Below are 10,605 nucleotides of genomic sequence, written 5' to 3'. Positions count from 1 at the left end.
AGGTGGGGGGAGATGAGGGAGAGAAATGGTGATGGTGGGGGGAGATGAGGGAGAGCAATGGTGCGGGTGGGGGGAGAAGAGGGAGAGCAATGGTGATTGAGGAGGTGGGGGGAGAAGAGGGAGAGCATTGGTGATGGAGGAGGTGGGAGAGAAGAGGGAGAGAAATGGTGATGGAGGAGGTGGGGCGAGATGAGGGAGGGTGATGGAAGAGGTGGGGGGAGATGAGGGAGAGCAATGGTGATGGAGGAGGTGTGGGGAGAGGAGTGAAAGCAATGGTGATGGAGGAGTGGGGAGCGATATGGCAATGGGGAGGTGGGGGAGATATGGCAATGGGGAAGGTGGGGGGGATATGGCATGGTGATGGAGGAGGTGGGGGGAGATATGACATGGCAATGAGGATGGAGGAGGTGGGGGAAGATATGGCATGGCAATGGGGTAGGGGGGAGATATGCATGGCATGGTGATGGAAGAGGTAGGGGAGATATGCATGGCATGGTGATGGAGGAGGTGGGGGGAGATATGCATGGCATGGTGATGGAGGAGGTGGGGAGAGATATGCATGGCATGGTGATGGAGTAGGTAGGGGAGATATGCATGGCATGGTGATGCAGGAGGTGGGGGGAGATATAACATGGCACTGGTGATGGAGGAGGTGGGGGAGATATGGCAAAGATGATGGAAGAGGTGGGGGAGATATGGCAATGATAATGGAGCAGGTGGGGGAGATATGGCAATGATGATGGAGCAGGTGGGGGGATATATAGCAATGATGATGGAGGAGATGGGGGAGATATGGCAATGATGATGGAGGAGGTGATGGGGGAGATATAGCAATGATGGAGGAGGTGGTGGGGGGAGATATGGCAATGATGATGGAAGAGGTGGTGGGGGTAGATATGACAATGATGGTGGAGAAGTGGGGGATGATATGGCAATGATGATGGATGAGGTAGGGGAGATATGGCAATGATGATGGAGGAGGTAGTCGAGATATGGCAATGATGGAGGAGGTAGGGGAGATATGACAATGTTGGAGAAGGTGGGGAGAGTAATGATGGAGAAGGTGGGGGAGAGCAATGATGGAGGAGGTGGGGGAGAGCAATGATGGAGGTGGGGGTGAGAAATGATGGGGAATTATTTGGACGCTATATGCTGTTAATATCTGGTCTGGTTATGGTGTGGTGGTATTTCTTCCTTGTATGTGGAATTATTTGGTTACTATGTGGTGGTAATATGTGGTCTGGTCATGGTGTGGTGGTATTTCTCCCTGGTATGTTGTATTATTCGGTCACTATGTGGTGGTAATATGTGGTCTGGTCATGGTGTGGTGGTATTTCTCCTTTGTATGTATTATTTGGTCATTATGTGGTGATAATATCTGGTCTGGTCATGGTGTGGCAGTATCTCTCCCTTGTATGTGGTACTATTGGTGGATTGTGTTGTGTATGGCGGTCATTTGTTCTCTCTGATATTAATTAGGAGAATACTTTATTTCCATTATTGATGAAATACTTGGAACAAGATGCACTTACAGGGGTTCTCTGGGGAAAGCAAATAATCCATTCTCCACAGGATAAGTGATACACTATTGATTAGTGGGGGTTTGACTGCTGGGACCTGCACCGATTGGTAGAATATGGAGCTTTTATCCCCATTAGACTGGAGCTCATGTGCGACTTGACCACTGATCCATTCATTCCCTGTTTTTTTTTTTTGGGAAGCCCTAAAGAGAATGAATGAAGCTGCGGTCAGACGTCCCACCTGCCGCTGCATTTTAAAATGGGGATAAGTGTCCAGTCAGGGATAAAACTTCCCCATTCTTCCGATAGATGCGTTTTCCAATGTTCGGACTCGAATGATCACTAAGTTATCACCGATCCTGTGGGGCCCTTGGATCAGTGATAACTTGTTTTAACCAAAGAACCCTTTTAATGCAAACTACCGTAATTGTACATCCCAGTTCTAGCGGTGCACAGTAGATGGGCAGGAGCCGCCTGTGATTTACAGTCAACGCTCCACTATAACAGGGATAATGGCTAACAGTTATTTGCATATAGCTGTAGGGTGGGCCCTAAGGATCAATTCCTCCTGTGGACTCCAGACACCCCAGTCCGACACTAGGTATCCTTGAGCTCCAACCCACTCTTATGCCCCTGAAAGTGACCACAATTGGTGGGAAACCAGCATCTAAATTCCATGGGTTACACTCAAGGGTCTGAAGCCTCTGTCCAGTCCCACGTCCTCCTTCTTGACTGGTGGCTCCTTTGCCTGAAAAGGCCATAAGTCATACAGGAGGAGATGACCCTGGGAGAGGAATAGAGCTAGAGTGACAGAGGTTTCAGATCTACCATAGCTCTTCAGCCTCATTTGCATATCAATTCTAACACTGATTTCTCTGGAATGGAGACAGGCCATCTAAAGGTATTGCTGGACTTGTCTTTCAAAGAGCTACAAGCACATATAAATAGTTTAGAGGGTGAAATCCTGCTGACGAATTCTCTTTATTTCTCCAGCCTCCGACTTGTAAGAGGGCAATTAAAGCATTGCTTTCCAACCCTCTTACGAGCATGTTGTTGTAATTTTACATACCAAAACACAACAAGGGCAAAGAAATGGCTTGGGAGGAATATATTATAAATTAGCCAAAAGGGGTGAACCCCATATTAGAATCCCTCTCTAGTGAACCATACATTTTAACTTTTATTGTTAATTGTATTTAAAATGCATATGGGGTATTATTAAAATATTGTCCCTAATCTGCAATTAATTGATTTCAATGTATTCGCCTATATTGTTTTAGTATCACTTATATAGCAGAATAGGACAAGTCATAAAACAGCACCAGTCCTCCTAACATGTTTCACCGCATATGTGGCATCATCAGGGGATGGGACACTGGCATGAATCCCCTGATGACACTTCATATGCGGTGAAACATGTTTGCGGGACTCGTGCTGTAATATGTTGTTATTTTATGTCTTTATTTTTAGGGCCCTTTTTATAAGTATCGGTATGTCCCTGTGAATGCATATATGTAATATACTGTAGTATCATTAATTCTGTTCAGTTTATTTTTCCAGAAATGAATTCTTTCTTCACATATTTACTCACTTATGAACAAAAATCCAACCAGACCAAAGAGGAAACTGATAGTTATCTCGGTTTGCATTTTTGAAGAAGTTTCTATTCTTACAGAGTTGTCTACACAAGATAACTGGCACTGAGCTGCCGTTCTTCCTCTTGAAGATACTTCAACTTCTGAAATATTTCAATATTTTTCAATGGCAGAATTATTTTTTTCATCTAAAGAAAAAAATAAAGGAAGTGCCATGCAATACTACATTTCCCTAAAGGGATCAAAGCAGGAGAAATGTGTTGTTGCACAAAACTTTCCTTGGCTATATGATACCAATTCCTGGGGGGTTTCATGTTCATAAACTGATCACTAGCAGGTTCATATTTAGAGAGGGGTTGTCCAGGAATTAAAAAAGAGTCAACATGTTTTGGAGAAAGAGCTCCACTTTTGCTCATGGTCGTTTCTAGTATTGACCCTCAGCCCCACTCAAGTGAGCTGCAATACCAGATACTGCCAGAGTGGCGCTGTTTTTTGCAGTTTTCATTTTTTTCTCCCCTTCTTCCAAGAACCATAACTTTTTTTTTATTTTTTCATGTGCATATTATGCAGCGTTGTTTCTTTAAAATACACTGATGGGCAGGAAAAAAAATTCCAAGTGGGATGAAAGGTAAAAAAAATGCATTTCCACCATTTTTATCAATTTTAGGGTGTACACAATGTGGTTAAAGTGACTTGGCAACATGATTCTACAGGTCAGTACGATTGCTCCAATACTAGATTTTTTGAGATACTTAAAGAGGTTGTCCGATCTTAACCAACAAGTCTGCAGTCACTCTATGGCTGCGCAATGAGGATTCTCCGAGTTGGTGGTCATGTGGCCACAAGTATGTGATTTGCATACTTTCAGCCACATTCCGACTAGACTGTATCTGGCTTCGCTCAATACATTTGCATTGAGGGAGGCATCTCACGTCTAGTTGGCATGTGACCACATGTATGCAAATCATATACTTCCAGTCATGGCATGCGGCTCACGGCGCAGTAACCCGAAGTTCCTAATAGCATGCAGTGCGAGCGATGTGAGGATTCACAAGTCTACAGTCACGTGGAGTGACTGCAGAATAGTGGTCTAAGGCCAGACACCCCCTTTAACTGTTTTATTTTCCACTTGGAGCTGTTTGAGCGCATGTTTCTAGTGTTACCATTTTAGAGTGCATATGACTTTTTGATCACTTTTTAGTGCAGTTTTTTCTTTCAGTGCTTTTTTTTTTAGTTCAGGAAAAGGAAGTTATTTAAACTTTTATCTTTTTTGATACTTATAATATTAAAAACAAAAGAAATTAACCTCAAGTATGTCCCCATCTATGACATATATATGTCACAAGTTAAGAAGAACATATGAATGCAAGATCTTAAAATAGGAACCGCGTACGGGGAAGTAACAAAGTAATCAAGTAATAGAGAAGTAGACCAGAAGTTTCTGTTTTACTTTTCTGTCGTCCAAACAGGGTTGTGCTTTTCTCTGTATCAAGGATTTTTCTGTTTTGATGTTACATTTTTTACGTAGTCGAACATTTTTTTTACTTATATAGTGCCATTAATTTTTACAGAGCTTTACAGGCATCAGTATGTCTTTGAAGCAGATCTGAGCAAAGTGTGGCCCGCAGGCCACGTACGGCTCTTTGGCTGCTCCAGTGTGGCATGAGGACCAGGACAGGCAAAGGGTTTCATGCAAGCCACCTATCATGATTCCACCCCTCAGTGTGTCTGGTATGCAGCTACTGACGGCTCATCTATCCAATCTGGTGCAGGGGCGTGCTGAAGTTGTTAGTACTTTGATAGACAGCTCATTGTCCAGTCTGGTGCAGGGGTGTGCTTAGCTGTCGATTTTTTGATTGACAGCTCAACCATACAATCAGAGACTGAGAGGTGCTGGGCTGTCTCCAGGTGTTCATTGTCCCAGGTGATTGCCTGGCTACTTAGCTAGGCTATTAGTCCCAGGCATCTGCAGGATGTTGCTTCAGCTAAAAGTGGTTCGTTTTCTCTGTGCTTAGAGTTTTGCTTGATAATCTTTCATTGCCTGACCTTGGACCTCATTCTCACCCTCCATCAGTTTAACCCCTTTGTTCTGATCCGCTATCCTCTGGTATTTCGACCTTGGATCGTTACCTGACTATGCCTTTGTCTCTTCCCTCTGTTGATGACTTACCCTCCTGGATTTTGACCTCGGACTCCTTGACTATCCCGACTCATGGCTGTACGTGAGAAGTGACTCAGAGTCACACCACCATTGTTAAATTTTAGAAAGCCAATTAACCTGTCTGGAGGAAACCAAAGTTGGCTTTTCATATTGTGCACATGTGGCACTAGTGTTGGGCTACCTCAGTATGGCTAGTGCCATTGCAGTATTATATTACATCTCCATTTTACTATAGCTTTTTCATTGGACTAAATAAGGGGGTGAATTCTTCTAGACTGAGTTTTACCCTAGTTTGCCTCACTTGGAGTACTCTCTGTTAGGAAAGGTTGACATGTAGGTTGGCAGAAGTCATCCATTCATAGTACTTAAGACCGCAGTCCTAGTTGGATGAACAGAAGTGAGGGCATGTCGAGTTCCTTCACAGTGGAAGAACGGTCATGGTAGGGGCTGGAACAGAAGATTGGGACAGACAACAAACTGGAAGACGAGGTCAGAACTGAAGAACAAGTTTTTGATTACTTAATGACTTAATTGATCAGGTTTGGAGGACGGCAATTAAAAAAGGTTGTTGCAACTGGGCATTGGTTGCTCCGCAGGGGCACTGGTGGAGGCATGCACCAATGAGACTCAAGCCTTGAGTACAGACGGACATTCAAGGGGAGGAATTAGAGAGCAGGAAAGGACGTGATCTGGAAAAAATACATACATGGGTGGGATCGGGCATAGAGAGGGGTGTGGAGAGCAATAAGGGACTGAGGAATTCCTAAAAATTAGTGTGGTGATATCATAGATGTAGATTTCATCTACTTTTTCCAAGTTTTATATTATAATTATATCTTAGAATTTGAAATACATTGCTTAATAAGCTAGGTGCAAAAATAGGAATTCATAGAAAGCTCATGTTTGACAAAGCCTATGCAGTCACAATGGAGGTCTTCACCTTTCCTCATTATTTGTCAACAGTGGTAACTAAAGCTTCACATAATGCTAAATTGTGAAATTGACAAAATTGTGAAACGCGTTGCATGGTTACACTCTGATTACAATAGAAGTGTGTTCTGTATTTATGTCTCTTACAAGGGGGAACAAATGTCATCAAATACAGTGATTCCTGGCTTCAGAAGATAGAAATGCAGAGAAAAATAGGATATCATTATAAATAAAAGTATTTAAATTCTTAAAAACTTTTGACTTGTCGTTGTACCACCACACATTTTAATTAGGGGGGGTCTATGTGTGGCGCCCCTGAGGGTTCGGTCGCAACAGGGGTACTGCATCTCTTAAATGAGGTGTGGTATCTCCCCTTCGAGGTAAGGATGGTGTAACTGTCAGGACCCCACCTCTGCATCCAACACTACACCTCTCCCACCTGAGGGGGGCTAATATGCACCAGGGTGCTGTCCCAGCTGGGATAAGTGGAGATGGGGGAACCAAAGTTAGGGGGAACCTAGTAGTGGGTGAGGGTGGAGGACGCACATTTAGGTTACACTTGATATTTCATATTTAATATTCAGCCATCTTGGGCTTATGGTCTTTTTGATTGTGATCTTCATCACTGAACGTGGCTTTCTGTGTGAACCTGCAGTTGATGGGGACATGGTCCTCGTACTCTGGCCTTGAGTCGAGGAGCGGGTTAGAGTTAACGGTTGTCTCTACCCGGTCAAGGTCCCTGCCCAAGAAGGCCTGGAGGGGAGCAGAGGAGTAAAGCTCCGCAGGCAAAAGGATCCCAGGGGGATGCAGACGGAGCGGTATACGCCACCTGTCCTCACTATTCTGGCCTAGTCAGAGGAATTCCTGCTGCAAAAGGAGTACCGGCCCCCGATATCTGACTCTGTCACTTCACGTCTTGGTCGGAGAAGCCCAGAGGCTCAGTGGATCCCACCGGGTAACGGACGGAGCGGAGTTGCCACCCGTACACTTGTTTTGTGCATAGTCCAGAGGGAGACCTGGCCTTAGTACACGTACCACACACGGACAGGAGATGACCTAGTGGGAAAAGACTAGGAACACTCTGGTGCGGGGTCCTGACCAAAGCACCTGACTACTCGGAGGTTGCCGACCACCGGTCCTGGTGGCCCCAGCTCGCCATGAGGAGCAGGGAGAAGCCTTGCAGCTGTGCATTCTACCGTGAGTAAAGCTTGGAAGACTACCCCTAAGGCCTCCAGTTTCTTATTGCAACGCGGCACCGCACAATACCGCGCCACATCTCCCACTACAATCCCCATCCTCCCGTCTCCTCTGCCCTAAGGCCCTGCCCCGCCTGTGGGGAGTAGTACCATCTGCTGCTGCCACTACATCCCGCCTCAGAGGACTGAACGCAGCGCTGGTGGAGGATCACCAGAAACCACAGGTGGCGTAGTCAATATAACCACTCGAATCACTGTCACCGTCCCTCCTAGCCCTTAACTTTTTAATGTGACAACCCTGGGCATGGACCGGGCCTAGGCCACGACTACATCCACCCTGCACAGTGGCCTGGCTTCCGAGTACCCCCCCAACTCTCAGGGTGGGCTAGCGAGCGGGGAAGGAGAGGCGTACCCTGGTCCAACCGACTCGGACGTATTACTATCATCGATCGCTCTCTCCTCCACCCGGGCGTCACAAAAACTTGGCGTAGTCGGCAGGATTGCGTGCCCGCAGCAACGGAAAGAAATTGCCCATTGCTACCGGGTACTGCGCGCCTTTTACCTTAGACTGTTGTTTTCCACTTAAAATGGCGCCCGCCCAAGAAGAACGGATGCCATAATGTGTAGAAAGGACAGCGTCCTAGCACCTCCTATCGTGGGCCTTGCTCCCCCATGGTGCCAAAAGAGCAGACCGCCCCTTCCATTAGAGACTGTCCGCGGGGTAGTGTCCGTCAAAACGAATGGGATGTCTGGAGGAGTGCCTGTTGGCCTGCTGCCCTGGAGCCGCCCCGAAAAGAGGAGGGAACGTAGGAAACCACAAGGTGCGGCCATAACAGTCCGAGACTCACCATACTCAGGAGCAGTCATGGACGCTGCTGAGGGAAGTCCACCCGAGACTTCCAAAGTCGGCCCAAGTCCTACTCCTGTCGAAGAGCAGGGAGGCATGTTCCTGACCCCGAGGGAAGCTGAATTCCTTCGTAGGGAACCCCAGACCTTGCCCGAAGGGTTGCTCAGGCCCAGCATGCAGCGTCCCCCGCGTGGCGGAAAGAGATGCTGCAGAGGATCCGGGCCCGCCGCCAAAGAGCAGCAACCCAGGAGGAAGAAGAATCGGAGGTCGCGTGCAGCCCAGGATCGGGTAAGAGTGATACCCCCGTCCCGGCTGCTGAGCCCACCGTGCCCCTCCTGGATCTGATGACGGAGTACCTACTACCGGGCGTGGTCACTTGGGAGCAAGTCTTTGCCTCGAAGCTGGAAGCCTCTGCCACTGCTGGAGGCCTGTAATGCCCCCTGCCTTCCATCTCGGAGGAACTTGTGCCTGCTGGGGAATCTACAGACCCCAACCCGGAATGGTCCGCACTCACCGAGGACCTGCAGCAACCCCTGCTGTCACCGCAACCTGCATCTCCAGTTACTTGGCCGGCGGCGCAGGAGCTGGCCTGGGACAACCAGGGGGGGGGACCTGATGGGCTTCCCCCAGGAGACCCGGGCTGAAGCGCGAAGGAGGAGCGAGCTGTGTAGGCAGCAAATCCTCCAGCTTGACAGGGAGCGACGGCAGAGGGAGATTCGCTGCGAGCACCTGGAGGTGCGCGCCAAGGCCGCAAAATCCAAGGCCCGCAAGGAGGAGGCAGCCTGTACAAACCCTCGGGAAGAAGGGCAAATTGTCCACTTTCACCAGGAGGCAGGATGGGGCTTCATTCGGAGTCCCCAGTTCGAGCAAGACGTCTTCGTCAGCCGGCGGGACGTCGAGCCGCAACTAAAGAAGGGACACCCTGGCCGGAACCTCTTCCCGGGTGACCTGGTTTCGTACACCCGCCACCACGGGGTGCGGGGGTGATACGCCCTGGATGTGCATAAAGTGTCCAGGAGTGACGCACCCTCGCGCTTTACAGTGGAGGATCAGCCAGCCTCCGTCGGGAGGAATGAACCTTTTCCCCGGTGGGGACATATGGAGTAAGCGGCCCCAGCGGCTGTAACCTTTTGCAGTTGACTTGTTCTTGTTTTATGTTAATTACCATGTTTTCCTCCCGGTTTAAAGAGACACTTGTCCCTGCGGACTGGCAGTAGACAGACTCTTCTATTGTATATAGTTTAAGCATCTATTTAGGTGCTCCCTATTGGTTTTATGTAAAACCGCTCTACTACTACCTCAGACCTCAGAAGAAAAACCTGTCTGGAGTGGCTCTCCTGGAGGTCCAACTCCGGATCTTCATGCCCTGCAGCCACCCCAGGGCCCACGTTGAGGGTTTGGGACAGGTCCCTCTTGCTTCTGAACTGACTCTTTTCTACTGCACTTTAATTGGTCTGTCTATATGCATAATGTTTCTGTGATGTTTTTATACTTTTGTATACTTTTGTACTATTCAAAGTTTGTAACGTTTAAGAAAAAGTGCCTCCCATAATGGGAAGATCGTTATGTTGTTATACAAAAATTTAAAAAGTCTGTACCATGTTTTGCTCTCTTTGCAGCCCGCGGACGTGCTGTGTTTCACCAGGGGGGAATGTGGCACCCCTGAGGGTTCGGTTGCCACAGGGGTACTGCTTCTCTTAAATGAGGTGTGGTATCTCCCCTTCGAGGTAAGGATGGTGTAACTGTCAGGACCCCACCTCTGCATCCAACACTACACCTCTCCCACCTGAGGGGGGCTAATATGCACCAGGGTGCTGTCCCAGCCGGGATAAGTGGAGATGGGGGAACCAAAGTTAGGGGGAACCTAGTAGTGGGTGAGGGTGGAGGACGCACATTTAGGTTACACTTGATATTTCATATTTAATATTCAGCCATCTTGGGCTTATGGTCTTTTTGATTGTGATCTTCATCACTGAACGTGGCTTTCTGTGTGAACCTGCAGTTGATGGGGACATGGTCCTCGTACTCTGGCCTTGAGTCGAGGAGTGGGTTAGAGTTAACGGTTGTCTCTACCCGGTCAAGGTCCCTGCCCAAGAAGGCCTGGAGGGGAGCAGAGGACTAAAGCTCCGCAGGCAAAAGGATCCTAAGGGGATGCAGGCGGAGCGGTATACGCCACCTGTCCTCACTATTCTGGCCTAGTCAGAGGGATTCCTGCTGCAAAAGGAGTACCGGCCCCCGATATCTGACTCTGTCACTTCATGTCTTAGTCGGAAAAGCCCGGAGGCTCAGTGGATCCCTCCGGGTAACGGACGGAGCGGAGTTGCCACCCGTACTCTTGTTCTGTGCATAGTCCAGA

The sequence above is a fragment of the Phyllobates terribilis genome, unplaced genomic scaffold, assembly GCF_046119375.1.
Source record: "Phyllobates terribilis strain yellow unplaced genomic scaffold, ASM4611937v1 Scaffold_12__6_contigs__length_324123572, whole genome shotgun sequence".
Taxonomy (NCBI): Eukaryota; Metazoa; Chordata; class Amphibia; order Anura; family Dendrobatidae; genus Phyllobates; species Phyllobates terribilis.
The sequence above is the reverse complement of the archived record's forward strand: the minus strand, read 5'-3'. Positions refer to the sequence as shown.